We start from the raw sequence: 15,972 nt of genomic DNA, 5'->3' as shown, positions 1-15,972 counted from the left end.
TCTACATGTCCAACAGGATCTTCGTGCAACAGCGACACCTGGCTGGCTCTTACTGCTACAGCGATGACCATCTACAATGCTCTCCTTGCGGCCACTTCGCACTAGACTTAGAGAAGGTACATTTTTCAGGGGGACTAACCTATTCCCTGTATCCAGCCCACGCTCCCTTACAGTCGGCCTTAACTTGTGACTTTCACTTGGTCTTGCATGACCAGACAACCATGAGAGGAACTGTGTGCTTTTAGGCGCCTTACTCACCTTAAACCTTTGAAATTGCATATCTCCAGTTCTACTAATTGCTTTTTAGTTGTTTTGGTGTCACATAATTTATTAAATTTGACTCTGGTTTTGGGAGATTTTCCTTGTGTTCTGGTTTCACTCTATTGCTGTTTGTGTGTTGCTTAAATACTTTACACATTGCTTCTATGTTAAACATGACTGTTTTGTGCCAAGCTACCAGGCAGTTTAGAACAGGTTAAATTAGTGACTTTTTGTGTTTCACTCTGACAAGGATTGTGGTTGGTACTTGAGTAGGGTTGCAATCCCCTCAACCAATTACCCAATTCCTCACACCAATAATCCTAGGCACAGGAACACCAATCCACTCAGAATCATCTGGAGGGATACCCCTGTTGAAATGAGAGCCTTAGTATGATAATGTGGTTCAATTGCTACAATTTATGAATCACGAGAACTCCCAGAATACATTAAAGTTAAATGAAGGTACAGGCCTGGAAAAATAAATATGATTCGAAAGCAAATATAGATATGTACCATTCCTGTTCCTTTCTGTTAGTTAAAAGTGCTTCTCTTGTCATTTTAAAAGCATATTATACCAATTCTAAAAGTGAATATATTTTTCCTTTCATCTGTTATTCTGAGCATACCCTAATCCACGGGGCCGCTTCCTTTGTAGAATTTGATTTTTAAATAGGTACTTTAACTAGTAGCTAAAACTGTTTTTGACCTATTTTTCTTTTATTGCTTCTCAAGAAAAACACACACGTTTCAAATTGTCATTAAATGTTTCAACATGCTGTTTGACTGAAGTCAGGGATGTTCATGGCCATTTTTATTTAGTTTTCAAATACCGTTTGAGCTACCATGAACCTTCCTAAAGCTAGGATCCACTGTGTTTGCTACTGATCCTACAACTCCCTTGGCAACTCTTGAGTGACGTCCATTTCTACGGAAAACCTAAATAAATGTTCTTAGCTTTGCCAGTAAATATCTGGAAAATACTATTTGTAATTAAAGTGCTTATTTCATAATTGCGTAACATCATTCCTCACTTCCAATTAGGAAAATACGAATATTTTCTCGAGGTACTATTGAAATGATTAGTTCCATAGCTCTAGAGAAACCAAAAGAGTCTGTTTGCTGGATAGTTTTGTTAAAAAATAGGAATTCTTTGTTTTATTCCACTTCAAAACCCCCTGTACATCATGCTTTGATAGTGTTTTGAAATAGGGTAATTCAACCACAAACTCAGGTTTATTTTTCCAAGTCAGGATAGAACAGTGGGGCATATTACCCCCAGGTCCCTTATGTCCTCGGCCCATTCAGAACTTATGGAGATAACCATCTCCTGACAGGAAATAAAACAAGAGGAATGCTGGGATATCCCTACTGCCCCTCCCCCCGGGAGTACAAAGGTAGGATCTACCCAGCAGCCCTCCTGTTCTTTTTTTCTGTCTTCGACAGAATGGCTGATGGATGGATGCTGTTGGTGTTGGGGGCTGCACCGGCTCCTGCTGGGCTTGAGTGGCGTGCAGTCCTCTTCTGGCTCCTCCTGCCCGGCTGCCTGGCTTCTCGGGCAGGGGTGTGGTTCCTGTGTGTCTCCCCCCCGGCCTGCCGGGCTTGCTGGGGGGGGATTGACTTCTTTGCGGCCGTTGTTCCGGTTTTCCGGCCCTTTGCGGCTGGTGCGCCGCCTCCCGGTTACTTCCGGGTCGCTGTGCGCGTCTCCCCGAGCCTGGCCGGGTGGGAGACGCGCTGCGCTGGATGGTCGATCCCGGATCCGGCTGTTGGTGTGTGGGGGCCTTGCTGTTGCTGCTCAGGCCCCCGCTCCGGGTAAGTCCCGCTTTTGCGGTGTTTTTGTTCCCTCTGTCAGTGTTGTGCTGTTTGTTCCGGAGCGTTGACTTCCTGGAGCGCTTGTGTTTGCACTCCTGCCTCGGATATCTCGAGGCTGCCGCTGCTGCTGAGCCTGAACCTGGGAGCATGGTGCTCGGTCTCCGGCTGCTGTTCCCTGGCTTCCCCCGGAGGGTGCTCGGATGCGGCATGGCTTGTTCCGGTGTGTTCCTTGTTGTGCCAGTGCAACATGGTTACGGCGGGTGCTGCCGGCTTGGGGCTGGTGTCCCATGTTCGGTCCTCGGCATTGGTTCTGCAGCCTGTGCTTTACTGTTTGCGATTTGATGTATTTTCCCTCCGTCATGCGTTTTGCATTTTTGACAGGGTTGAATGTTGAGCCACTCTTCCCGACGTCAGTGTGAAGGGGCCTGTGGTTTTTTGTCAGGGGTGCGCACTGTACATATGTCATGCTTTGCGCTGGCTGACTTGTGTGGCTATTCACTGTTGGGAGCGTGTTTGCTGCAGATGTTGCGTGTCAGCTGGGCCGCTGCTCTGTCCCTTCCTCTCATGGACCCGGGTCTGGGGGGGGGGGGGGGGGGGGGTGCTACCTGCCTCTGTGGTGGGGCTGCTCTGTCCCTGACGCTCTGCCTGTCATGCCTTTCCGACTTGGACGGACGACTTAGCGGTGGGTGGTCCTGGTTCTAGTCTCGGCGGGGGCGCTCTTCCTCCGGTGTTTCTCGGCGGATCTCCTTTTCTCGCGGTTCCTTCCGACTTGGCAGGGTTTCTCGGTGTCTGGGAGTGGTTGTGTTCTGTAGGCTGCCTCTGCCGTCTTTGGTGCTGCCACCCTTGGTTCGTGCCTCCTGTCGACTCGCCACGCTTCTGAGTACAGCGCTGGGCTTTGGGTCTCGGTGTCTGGGCGCTGCGGCTGGGTGCCTTTCTCCTTGATGTGGGCTCCTCGCTGCCGTGCTGCTGCTCGTCCGCCTCCTGGGTTGCATTGGCTGGCACTTCCTTTTGCTGTGTTGGTTGGCTGGCGCTTTGCCCTCTGTCGGTCCTCCGGTCCCCTGTGCGGCGTTTGGTTGGCCTCCGCTCTGCGGTTTTGCGCCTCTGTTTGGTGTCGGGGCTTGCTTGTGGGCTCTGTGCTGCCTTCCCTTTTGGGGGTTTCCTGCTGCTGCTGTTTCTGGGGTCCGCGCTGCCTTCGGCTGGCCCCGGTTCTCCGGTGGTGGACGTTCCGTGGGTCTGTTCCCTTGGTTCTATTCTTCGGGGGTGCCCCTGCTCTTGGCGCCTCTGGGGTTGTTTGCCCTTTCTGTTTCTGGCTTGGGTTCCGGTCGCCTCTGTGGTGGCTGGTTCTTTTTGCTGCTCCTGCCTTTGCTTGCTCGTGGGTTCCCTGTGTGATTGGGGTTTCCCTACCTGCTGGGTTGCACCGTGCCCTCTGGTGCTCTGGTGTCCGTGTCGCTTCTTTTCCTGCTTCGGCGGCCTGTTTGGGTTGCCTTCTGCTTCCGGCTCTCTGCACCGTCTGGTGGTGGGTCGTTGTTCCTGCTTCTTGGGCCGCTGCGCGGTGGATCCTTGGGCTCCCCTCGTTCAGGTTGGCCTGCCGTCCTGTTCTTCCTCGGTGGTCTTGCCTCCTCTGCGGGCTGGCTGTTGTGGCCTCTACCCTGCTTGGGGATCCTGGTTCTTCCCTTCCGGGTTCCTGGTTCTTTCCCTCCTTTGCAATGGCTGCGCCTGGTTCCTCTCGTGGGTGCCGATGGTTCTTTGGGGTGCTCTCTCCCCTCTGCCTCTGCTTGGGTGGCATATGCTGCCTTGGGTCCGGCTTTTCTGTTCCTCCCGGCCTGCGCCTGTTTTCGGGCGTGGTGCGTGGAGGGGGCCTGCTTGAGTCCTTCTGGTGCTGTGGCCTTCCCTTTGCTGGGTTCTGCTGTTTCCTGGCATCCCCTCCTGTGTCTGCTGTGTGGTATGCCTGGGGCCTCCTGGCGGCTGCCGGGTCCTGTCTTGCCTCCTTTTCTCGGGGTTGGTGTGTTGTTCCCACGCCCCGCTGTCTGCTCGGTAGCTTGGTCTGGCCTGGTTGGTTTCTGCCTGGCCGCCTGGAGCTGCGGGGTGCGATTGGCTTCTTCCTTTGGTTTTCTTCCCTGCCTCTTCTGGTTTTGGTGGTGGTGCGGGGTGGCCGTTGTTGTTGCCTCTCCTGGGCCTGTGGGTTTTTGTCTCCACGGATGTCTGCTGGGTCTGCCTCCCGGCCTGCCGGGCTTGCTGGGCTGCGTGGCTTCCTCCTGGCCGGTGTTCCGGCTTCTCGGCCCTTTGGGGCGGGGGCGCCGCCTCCCCGTTTCTTCCGGGTCGCTCTGCGCGTCTCCCCGTTGCTTGGCCGTGTGGGTGGAGCGCTGCGCTGGTTGCTGTGGCCTACGTTTGCTTCTGCTTGGCTTCGGCCGTGGCTTTCTGTGGTGGCCTGTTGCCTTGGGCTTCCTCCCTGTTGGCTCCTGTTCTGGGCTGGTCTGCCTTCTGTTTGTGCGTCCTGCTCTGGGTTGCCTGGTTGTGCTCTTGCTGCGGTCCTGGGCTGCCTGGTTGAGTCTCTTCTGGGAGTTTCTTGGGTGGCTTGGCGCTTCTTTGCGGGTGCCCTGTCTGCCTTTGGGGTGGCTGGTCCCTGTGTCATGGGGTTCCGGTTGCTTGTGGGTGTGCTGTGTTCCGGTCTTCTTCTTGTTTCTGACCGTCACGCTGTTGCCTTCTTGTTTTCCCTTCTTGCCTCTTCTGGGGTTCGTTGGGGCGTCGGCGGGGCTGTTGGCTCTCGGGCCTGTGCTCTGTTGGGGTCTTTCCTTCTTTGTCCTTCCCTTGTTTTGGGTTGGTTCTGCGGGTTGCCTTTGGCTTCGGCTTTGGCTTCCTGTCTGTGTCCTAGGTTGCGGCTTCGCCGTACGGGGTTCGTCCCCTGTGCGTGCCCTGCCTTGGGTTTTGCCGGGCTGTGGGGTGTGGTTTGCTTGTGCTTTCCTCCCTGGCTGCGGTTGGTTCTGTGAGGTCCTCTGGGTTGGTTTTGCCTCGGTCTCTCTGGCCTCTGGGTTTCTGCCCCGGTCCTTTGCTTGGGCTGTTTGGGGTCTTTGTGCCTGGCCTGTCTCTGGTTTGGCTTGGCTGTGGTTGTTGTGTCCTTCACGGTTCCCTTGCTGTCGTCTTGGGTCCTCCGGGTGCTTGGCCCGTCCGGTTGCTCTCCTGCTTTGGTGTTCGGGTTTGCCTTCCTCGGGCTGGGGCTTCCTGCTCCTGTTCCTCCGCTTTGGCTGGTGTTCTGTTTCGGGGTTCCTGGGGTTCCTTCGGTCCCCTTTTTTTCTCTTTTCCGGGTCTCTTTGTCCTGGTTAGTTGCCCTTGTTGGTTGTTCCTGCTCGGGTTTCCTGGAGATGCTGATTCCCTTTGCCTTGTGTCCTCGTCTTGCGGGACCTGGTGGCTTGGCTTCCTGGGGTTTGCTCTTCGTTCCCTGGTGTCTGGGGTTTCTCTCTTTCCCTGGCCTGGGGCTCAGTCTTGCCTTTCGGGTTGAGTTCTGGTGGGCTTCCGCTGTTCTTCTTTGTTGGGCCTTTGGTTCCTCTGGTCCGCTTGTCTCCTGCCTGTTCTTGCCTGGGTTGTCTTCTTCTGCCCGCTTCTGGCTTGTTGGCCTGGTGGATCTTGGCCTTTCTCTTGTTTGGCCTCTCTTCTGCGGTTTGTCCTCTTGCCTGTGGTGGCTTGGGTGTCTGTGCTCCCCCTGTCGCTGGTTGGCTGTGGGGTGTTCCTGCGGTGGTCTGGTTGGCCTCTCTGGTGGCCGGTCTGGTCTTCTGGCTGTGCGCCCTTGCTCTTGTTGGGTGTGTGCTGGTCTGGTGGGGTTCCTCTTGTCGGGGGCTCTGCCTGGGGTTTCCCCGGTTCTTCCTTTTTCCTTCTGCGGTTGCTGCCTTGGTGTGGTTTCCTGGGTTGGCTTCTGTTGGGTTGGGAAGGCCGGCTTTTTCTGCTTTGGTATTTCTCCATAAGTTCTGAATGGGCCGAGGACATAAGGGACCTGGGGGTAATGCTCTATTACTTACCGGTAATCTTCATTACTCCTGGTCCCGTTGTCCTCGGCCCATTCATACGCCCCTCCCTCCCTCCCGGGTGGCCGGCCTTCCTGTCTGGGCTTGTTTGTACAGGAGGGCTGCTGGGTAGATCCTACCTTTGTACTCCCGGGGGGAGGGGCAGTAGGGATATCCCAGCATTCCTCTTGTTTTATTTTCTGTCAGGAGATGGTTATCTCCATAAGTTCTGAATGGGCCGAGGACAACGGGACCAGGAGTAATGAAGATTACCGGTAAGTAATAGAGCATTACCAACGATTAGCGATATTTATCGCTAACGATGCTTAGCAACGAATCTTTTAACGCTAAGCATCGCCGGAAATTATCGCAGAGATAACTTGCTATTAGCAAGGTTTATCTCAGAAGTGATAAAAATCCTCGCGCTAACTGCCAAATGAGAGATTATCGCTGGAAAACCAACGATAATCTCTCGAAGTTTGGCGTTAGCTTGATGATAGGGGCTCACAAACTTAGCCATGATATCCACCTTCCATAGGATATCATGGCTAAGTCAGGAAAATACCAGGTGTAAAAAAAGCAGTGCTAACCGCGGTTAGCGCTGCTTTTTTTTATCACTAACAGGGTTAGCGAAATCCTTGATAATAGGAGAAATGTCGCTTAACAACATTTCTCCTATTAGTTTTCTCTGGAACGCCCCCTTTGCATCTCATTAGAGATGCAAGGGGAAGCGTAGAGAAAAAGGGTGCTAACATGCTAATTTGCGTGTTAGCACCCTGTTGCTGATAGGGAGATAATTTTATCTCCGCTTTCTTGGCTTTTATAGCCAAAAAAGCGGAGATAAATCTCTTGATAATATGCCCCAGTGTTCCTATTAAAGATGCAATACCAGCATCCTTGTAGCAGTAGAAATGCATTAAAGCAATCAGTGTATCTGTCCCAATATATACCCTTATAATTGTTCCATACATGCCAACAGACCCGATTCAGGTGGGAGACTCTCGATTTCTGAAGCCAAAAATGTTTATATTTTAGATGTCTGCCACCTAGAATTGCCTCTCCTTCAATAGTAGTGAATGGAGAAAATACATTCATCCCTCTGTTTTTCGAAAATCTCTACCTTTCTTGTTCTAAAATGTTGGTATGTATGTGGTTGGTGCTCAGCAGTGGCGTCACAATAGCCCCCGCGGTACTGGCTCCAAGGGGGCCCCCTCAGCACAGTATACTGGGTCTGGGACCACAGTGTTAGGTAGTGGGTTGGGAGGGCCTTCTGTGTACTTTGCAGGAGACCCCTCAAGTTTCATAAAAGGAAGCTGCATCATAAAAGGTACCTTAGGATTGTAGATCTGCAACTGTTATTAAGGGATGTTTGAGATGGTCTTACTATGTTGAAGATTTTTATAACTCGACGACTTTGCTTATAGTGCACATTGTTGGGTTGATTTTCACATTAAAGGTCACCAATAATGTTCTTGTAATGTATGGAGAATCGAGGAAATTCATGCATGTGCTAAACCTGTCCCTCGTGAGCTTCTCTAAATAACTTGGATACAGCTGATTCATTTACTCTAGCTCAGTGCCCTACTCCCATGTTACTGCTGCTACTTTGCACACCTGCATTGCGGGGTGGATTTTGGAGCTTGCTTAGTGGCAGAATTGCCTTTGGAGTGGATTCCCTCTTCCAGTGTGCCAGGTCTGCTGTACATGCACTAACTGGACTGTCTTTTAAAGGCTCCAAGAGCCGGTTTGCTCTTATAATTTGTGAGCCTTTGTAATCAATAGATTCCCAGAGTAACCATGTACACAAAATGATGAATCAATTAATGTTGGACCTGAGGTATTTGTTTTTTGTAAGGTGAGAAGATGTATATTCAGTTCTGTGATTTCTACGCGTACATGTCCTAAGCTACAAATGTATATGCTTTATTTTAAATTCAGAATCCTCCAACACTTAGTTGCTACACAGGCAGCCGAGTATCTCTGTTTTTGTTCCTGATGCATGCATTTAATGATATTGTGCGGGCTGTCGGACTGCCAGCTGATACTGATACTGAAGGAATGCTTGTGTACTTAAGTCGCATCATATTCAGACTGAAACTCATTTACCTCGCTATCTATTGCACCTACCGCACATGTAAGGACCAGGCATTTGTTGGGTTTGTTTTGGTTGCTGCTTCTAAGGTTGATGTCATAGAGACTAATATAATTTCCTTACCCTGGTGGCTTGTCCTTTAATGATTCCTACATCCAATACAGTAATACCTTTCTCTGTGAGACCAAACAGTCGTCTGCAGCAGAATACACATGTCTGGCTCTAGTTGCATTCTACGTAAATGAATTCCAGCATGACTAGAAACTATCCTTATCATCAAATTACACTTGTTGTCCTGTGTTTGCAAATCAGCAATATCAGCAACCACAGGGCTTATTTATGAGCCCTTTGTGCCACCCTTGCATCTCTTTTTGTGACGCTGCAGCAGCTTAAAAAATGCACCACGTTACGCCATATATCCCAAGTGATGCATCTAAGCAGCTGCATCACTTTGTAAAGCCCTGTGCTACATTATACCTGTGTTGTGTATAATGCATGCAAAGTGGGCATTCCCCTGTAAACAAGGGTTGTGGAAGTGGCGCAGGGAAATCTATGAGATTTCAATACCCCAATTCTAGGACGCCACTGCATCAAAATCTTATGCCTGCCTCACAGCAGGCGTAAGACTGACGCAGGCGCCTTTTACATGGAACTTGCCCATGTATAATGACCATTGGTGTAGTAACGTCACTTTTGCAACACTCTCCAGCAATGCGTAATTACCTCTACGTCCCTCGTCCTCGACCCAGTCATCACTCATGAGGTATTCCACAGACAGGAAACAAAACAGGAAACGCTTTTAGGCTCCACCCCCCCTCCTGCCAGGTGCTATATCAGACCTAACCACCTGAAGCACATCCTGTTTCGTTTCCTGTCGGTGGATTGCTTGATGGAAGACGCTGGGGTGAGTGCCGGGCACTTACCTCCATCTTTGTCTTGTGGATCCTCCTCTGCTGGGCTCTGGGGGGATCCCATGGACTGTCGTGGGATCACTTGGAGTGGGGCTGCTGGGCTTCCCTGTCTCCTCCTGGGCTCAGGTGACCTGGCTGCTTGGCTTCTCTGGTCTTCCTGGTTTGCTGCTGCCCTGCTGTTCCTGCTGCTGTTTCCCTGAGGTCTCCTGCTGCGCGAGGGGTTCCTTTTTGGTGTTGACCTGCTTTCTGTCTGTCAGCTTGCTGGTGGGGGCTGTGTGCTCGTGTAGCGGTGGCGCGCTGCTCCCCGACTGGTGTCCCGCCTCGCGCCTGTCCCTCTCGGTGAGTGGGGCCCGGGTGTCTCCTCCGGTGTGCCTCTCTCGCCCGGGGGGGGGGGGTTTGCGATGATCTTGCACCCTCTCCGGAGGTCCCGGGTCGGTTCTGGTCCTTCGCCGGGCTTCCTCTGCTGTTCCGTGAGGAAGCCCGGCTGCTCTGTTTGTTCGCACATGCGCATGGAGCATTTGCGCATGCGCGGGGAGTCCACTGCTTTGCCGGGAGCTTGTCGGGCCGGACGCCCGGGTGGGCTCCGGGCGCTCCGGTCCTTACTGTTCTTCCGTGGACATCGGGGTGTCGGTCATCTTCAGCTCCCGTTGCCAGCGGCCTGGGTGAGTGTCTCTCTCTCCCTACGGCAGTATTTGCCGTTCTGTCTCCCGCGGCGACTGTTTGGCCGCGGTTTCATTTTGCCCGCCCCTCCCCTTTCTCATTGGGCCTGTTTGGGGTTGGCTGGGAGGTCGGGGGCTTGCCTCGCTGGGTGTTTTATCACCTGTCTTGGATCTATGGGGGGTTAATTGGGGTGTGCCCTCCTTGCATATATGTACCTTTTGGGAGGTCGTGTTTTTTACCTACTGGTGCTCCTTCCTTGCTACTACTTGGTGTGTTGGGTGTGTTGCTATGGGCAAACACCATCGTAAGAGGAAGCATTCCTCCCCTGTGCCTCCCTCTTCCCCTGATTCCAGTGAGGTCTCCTCCTCTCCTCCTGTGAAGCGTGCTAGGGAGGGTGATGATGACCGGATTAAGCGCCTTATTTTGGAGACTCTTTCCGGTTTGAAGGTGAACGAGAAGAATCCTGCTGGTCTTTCTGGTTCTGCTGCTCTTTATTCTGACATTTCATCTTCTGCAGAGTCTGATGAGTCCTCTCTGTCTGCGGTTGAGCTTCAGGGAAAGTACATTTCCAGGGATCTCTTGCCGGACGTCCTTTCCCATGTGCGGGTTAACATGGGGTTCCCGGATGATTCTTCGCCCGGTACCTCTCAGGGTTCTCTCTTGCCGCAGTTTAGGAAGCCTGTTGCTTCTTCTTTGCCGGTGCATCCCTTTGTTTCTGATGTCTTGCTGAAGGAGTGGAAGGACCCGGATCATATTTCCATGCCCCGGTTTATGTCCAAGCTTTATCCCTTGCAGGTTATGGCGGAGAATTTTCCTGATTCCGTTCCTGTGGACTCTGTTGTGGCCAGTCTTGTGGGTCGTCCTTCTATGGCGGATGATAACATTCTGCAGACGGCGTGAACAAAAAGGTGGATTCTGCCCTGAAGAAGTCTTATGCCGCCTCGCACCTGGCTGTTCGTTCTGGCGTTTATGGGGCGTATGTGACCCAGTCTCTGCTGACCGATTTCAAGTCCCTGTTTTCATTCGTTCTCTGGTGCCACCTTGGGATTTGTCTATGGTGTTGGGTGTTTTGCAGTCTTCCCCCTTTGAGCCTTTGGAGACGGTGGCCCTTAAGTTTCTGTCCTACAAAGTGGCTTTTCTGGTGGCCATCACTTCTGCGAGGCGGTTGGGGGAGCTTACAGCCTTGCATTGTTCCCCACCGTTTTTGCGTTTTTTGGATGATGCTGTGGTGCTCTCTTTGGATCCTGGTTTTGTCCCCAAAGTACGCTCCCATTTCCATTCCTCTCAGGAGCTGGTTCTTCCTTCTTTGTGTCCTTCTCCTTCTTCTCCTTCTGAGCTGTTGCTTCATTCTTTGGACCTGAGGCGTGCCCTGTCCGTTTATGTGGCTCGTTCTGGGGAGTTTCGTTCTTCTGACTCTCTCTTTGTGACCTTTGGTTTGGCTGGTAAGGGTAAGGTTGCTTTCAGGCTCACATTGGGTCGTTGGATTAAGGCTGTCATCACTCTTGCCTATCGTGGTGCTGGTTTGCCTTGTCCTGCGGGGGTTCAGGCGCGTTCCACTCGGGGCGTGTCTGCCTCCTGAGCTGCTTACCATGGTGTGTCTCTTGATGAGATTTGTCATGCTGGGACCTGGGCCTCCGAGTCCACGTTTGTGAGGCACTACAGGTTGAATTGTGCCCTGTCTGACCGGCCCAATTTTGGTCGTGGGGTGTTGCAAGCTGTGGGGGTTCCCCCTCCGCTCTGAGTTCTGTTTGTGTATTTAACTTTTTTCACTTGCTGCACTCCTTTGTGTCTGGTCTGTGTTTTGCTGTGTTTGGGTTGCCAAAGGCCTGTTTGGGCGTTGCTTTGGTATGCCTCATGAGTGATGACTGGGTCGAGGACGAGGGACGTAGAGGTAATGCTATGATTACGTACGGTAATCCCCATTACTCTTAGTCCTACTCGTCCTCGACCCAGTCATACTTCCCGCCCTCCCTCCCTGTCCAGGCCTTGGTTGCTTGGTCTGTCAGGATGTGCTTCTGGTGGTTAGGTCTGATATAGCACCTGGCAGGAGGGGGGGTGGAGCCTAAAAGCGTTTCCTGTTTTGTTTCCTGTCTGTGGAATACCTCATGAGTGATGACTGGGTCGAGGACGAGTAGGACTAAGAGTAATGGGGATTACCGTACGTAATCATAGCATTACTGCGCCTTGTGATACATCAGAAATACTGACGTATCTATAACTCTTGGTGACATGGAGCGCCGTAGAGTAAATAGGGCGCATCCGTAGTGTCGAAAGGAAGGCGTACTGAAAAGTGTTGCATCGATGTTTTCACACAGCGATGCAACACTTTTCATAACTAAGGCCCCATATCTTTTTATGAATCCCTAAATATATAGCTGTGTTTTCCCGCCTAGTTCCCTGTGGATGTAGTAGTAATTAAATGGTAAGTAGTTTTACTCTCTCTTCATAGTGGTGGGGAAACATTAGAAAAACATTTAAAAATCCAATTAATGCTTGTAATTTTATGAGAGTGTTGAGGCTCAGCCTTCTAAACTCCTCTACGAAATCTGGTGCCTGTTCTTTTCGAACACTGGACAATCCATATCTTACGAAGATCACATTTGGAAACTACATCTTAGATTTTTTTTAAGTTGTCTTTTTAACCTGCTTCTTCGAGTATATGGTGAAGATGTTGTCACTCATGACATGTTTCATTCATAAAGGAACCCACAGTCAGATCTTCCTTTAACAGCTCAATAATCTGAGCTGAGGAAACCCCATGGCTCTTGTTATATCCCTTCTTCAACAGCTCTACAGTTCATGTCTCTTTATCTTAGTCCTGGGCCCAATTAATGAGTGACAACCCCCACCATCTGCAAAGAAAAGTGCACATTTAGCACTGTAAGGTCCCATCCACCAAGAGCCAAATTTAGAACAGTATTGGTACGGAATGTCCTGCCCCTGGGAAAATAAAAAGTTGCTGCCTGTTAGACTAGATAGAACCACACAGCAATGCAGTAAATTATAGGTGCAGCTCAGCGAATTAAGTGCTTGCGTCTGAGCTCTGTATGTTACTAATGGTGATGGGACCCACTCAGCTTTCATTTGCCAAAAGCCGAGAAGTTGTTTTCCATTTAGTTAGATAAAAGTGACGCTGGTTAATTAAAAGGGCTATGAAATGTCAAGCCAAAACTAAAATAGCCTTAGAAAAAAAGTTATAATGATTATGAAGATTTTATTCATATTGTTATTAGTATTAGAATTATTGTGAAATAATACAAAAATGATACCGTCACAGAAAAAAGTTTGAGACCTGCCAGGCCGCGGCCTCATTCTACTGCACATGTGAGCAGATATTGTTATCAGTATTATTGCTATTATTATTGCTATAATTATTATACTATATGTGTATATGTAAATATGTGTATATAGACCCACACTCGCTCACACATATATACAGACAGACAGACAGACAGACAGACAGACAGACAGATAGCTAGACAGATAGATAGACAGACAGACAGACAGACAGACAGACAGACAGACAGACAGATATCACTTCTTCACCTGAACCGTAAAGGCCCAGGATCTCGAAAGCTTGCAACTAAAAGAATGAGTTATCTAGATTAAGGTACCATCCCTGTAACATAGTATTCTGAAATAGAAGGAATTAAATAAATACATATTTAAGAGGTGTAAAGTAAATGTCAGGATCTGGTTTAAGGGTCAGGCGCCTGCTGCCCACATGCAGACCGTGTCTAGTCGTTTTACGATGCATCGTAAAAATGATTCACAAGTACATCCTCTGTGTGCCTTTGGAAGGTCCTGCAGTGATATGCAGATGTAGGTCATACTCTGCACATCTCATGATCCAGAGTGCTCCAGGAGATGAATGTTTAGGGAGGCAGATGGGATGAGATGCATCAGAACAGAGACAGGTGCCATGTTCGACTGTCACGGCAGGCTTCAAATACATCTTCCCACCCCATGCAGATTCTGCAAAAATCTAGTGCCGCACCGGCTAGAACAAAATGTAATGAAATGTTTTTTATGTAGCGCATGGCTACCCGAGAGCTTCCCAGCACTGATAAGGTAACTAGAGGGTTGGCAGCCTATGAGAAAAGCCATGTTTTTAACTGTTTACGGAAGGTGAAATGGTTTGATTCCCTACGGAGGTACAGTGGCAAGGTGTTCCAGAGTCTGGAGGCGTTAACTGAAAACAGTCGGCCACCACTCCTGGCCTTCTTGATCCTAGGGACCAGCGTTTGATGGAGCTCATCATGCGAAGTTTCCTGTTGGCCCTATATGGGAGGATTATGGCTTTATTGATAGCAGGTCCGCTCCCTTCCAGAGATTTGTGGGCAATGCAGATGGCTTAAAAATTGATCCTTTCCTGCACTGGGAGCCAGCCAGTGGAGGGAGCTCAACGTGGGCCTTGCTGAACAGCGAATGGGGGTCCCCGTAAGCAGCTTTGCTGCACAATTCTATACAATTTGCAATTTTGTGACCACTGAGTTTGGGGCACCCAAATAAAGGGAGTTGCCATAATCTATCCTTGACAGAATTAGTGCCTGAATCAGCATTTTTCTTGCTCGAAATAGTAAAAGGGGAAGGACTTTGTTGGTCATTCTAAGCAGGCCATAACATGAGGCAGCAGTCTTTCTTGCCTGTACTTTCAAGTGAGGTCCTGGTCTAGCCAGATTCGCAGATTTTTTATCTCTGGTTTGGGGCCTGGCACCGGGCCCATGCTGGCTGGCCACATCGTACTTGATTTAAAGCATAAGGAGTTACTAAGAATCATGAGCTCAGTTTTGTCACCATTATGTTTTAGGTGAGACAAGCTCATCATCCACTTGGAGACTTCCTCCAAGCAGGAATGGAGTTCCTGAGACATCTGGTCAGAATGGTCCGTGCCACAACTAGCTGGTATGGTCAACGTAGGTTACTATATGGATCCCGAAGGGGGAAACAATGTCCGCCAACAGGGCCATATAAATATTAAAAAGGGTAGGGCTCAGGGACGAACCCTGAGGGACCCTGCACTCTAAGGGGATGGAATAAGAGATGGTTTCGCCTTCAGAGACCTGGAATAATCTTTCTTCTAGGAAAGATTTTAGCCACAATAGGGCTATGCCAAAAGGCTCTGGGATGGAAGTGCTTGATATAATGCTTCAAAACCACTGAGATTTGGCAACATCTTAAAATATGTTGTAGGTCATCAGTGTCATTACCATAAGGGCCGCATCCTATGAAGATACTATTGTACCCATCCTCAAAAGGCGTACCTGTCCTGTATGTCCACATCTTTATTTCCTCTTTGTAACAGAAGAGGCAATCCTATACATGTTTCGGCTTCATTGGGTTCGAGCCAGAAGCGGCTCCAAATCTTAACACAAGACTGACAGTTCTCTTACCAGCCCATTGACTGGCTCATCACAGCTTCCATGGCTGACCCACTGCTGGTTTAGGGCTACATTACTGCATGTCCTCATCACCCATACCACAGAGTTGGGCTCCCTCAGCAGAAGACAATATATTGGTGCTTCATCAGCACGAATAGGGATCCAAGTATTGCTAACGGAGGGGTGGACGACTAGTACTAATTTGCACCTCCTCCGTCCCACAGGCACCAACTTAAACATGTGACATCCCCTTATGCATAATGCAAGCTAGCAAGATTGTTGACTTAAGCCCACAGATCTTGTACATAGAGGACCCTGTGCATAAAGATGGCAGGGTACCTTCAGTGTTCAGACCGCATGATAAACTGGACTATGACTTGAAAAATAAGCTGCTGGTCAGGTTACTATCAATCGACCAGACTTTATTTTCTGTGCCAGGCCAGCGTTGTTCAAAGTGGCACGTGTTTAGAGGGATATGTATGGGTTTTGAACCTTGGATGCAGCTGCGTACTGCCTAATTTGTTGGTGGCTTCCTAGTTTGCAATTATGTAGACACTTGTCTAGACACTTAAGCACAAAATAACCAATGTAAAGCTTTTGCTGGAACTTCTAAAGCATTTACTATCCTTATTTATTTGATCTTTGCCTGACAGTCACAAGAGAGGGGGCATTATGCCCTAAACCCCGAGCTTTTCAGGGTCCAAGTCTTGTTCAGCAACATTTATTTATACATATTTATAGAGTGGCTCTCTCCTCCCCTCTCCCTAGCACTGGTGCTGATTTCAGCTGCCCTGCGCCAAGCACACACCTTAGTGCCATAGCGTTAGGGTGCATGTCTGAGACTAGCATCGGTTTTGTTCAGG

Source organism: Lissotriton helveticus, chromosome 1_1, assembly GCF_964261635.1.
Source record: "Lissotriton helveticus chromosome 1_1, aLisHel1.1, whole genome shotgun sequence".
Classification (NCBI taxonomy): Eukaryota; Metazoa; Chordata; class Amphibia; order Caudata; family Salamandridae; genus Lissotriton; species Lissotriton helveticus.
This window is presented reverse-complemented; position numbering follows the sequence as displayed.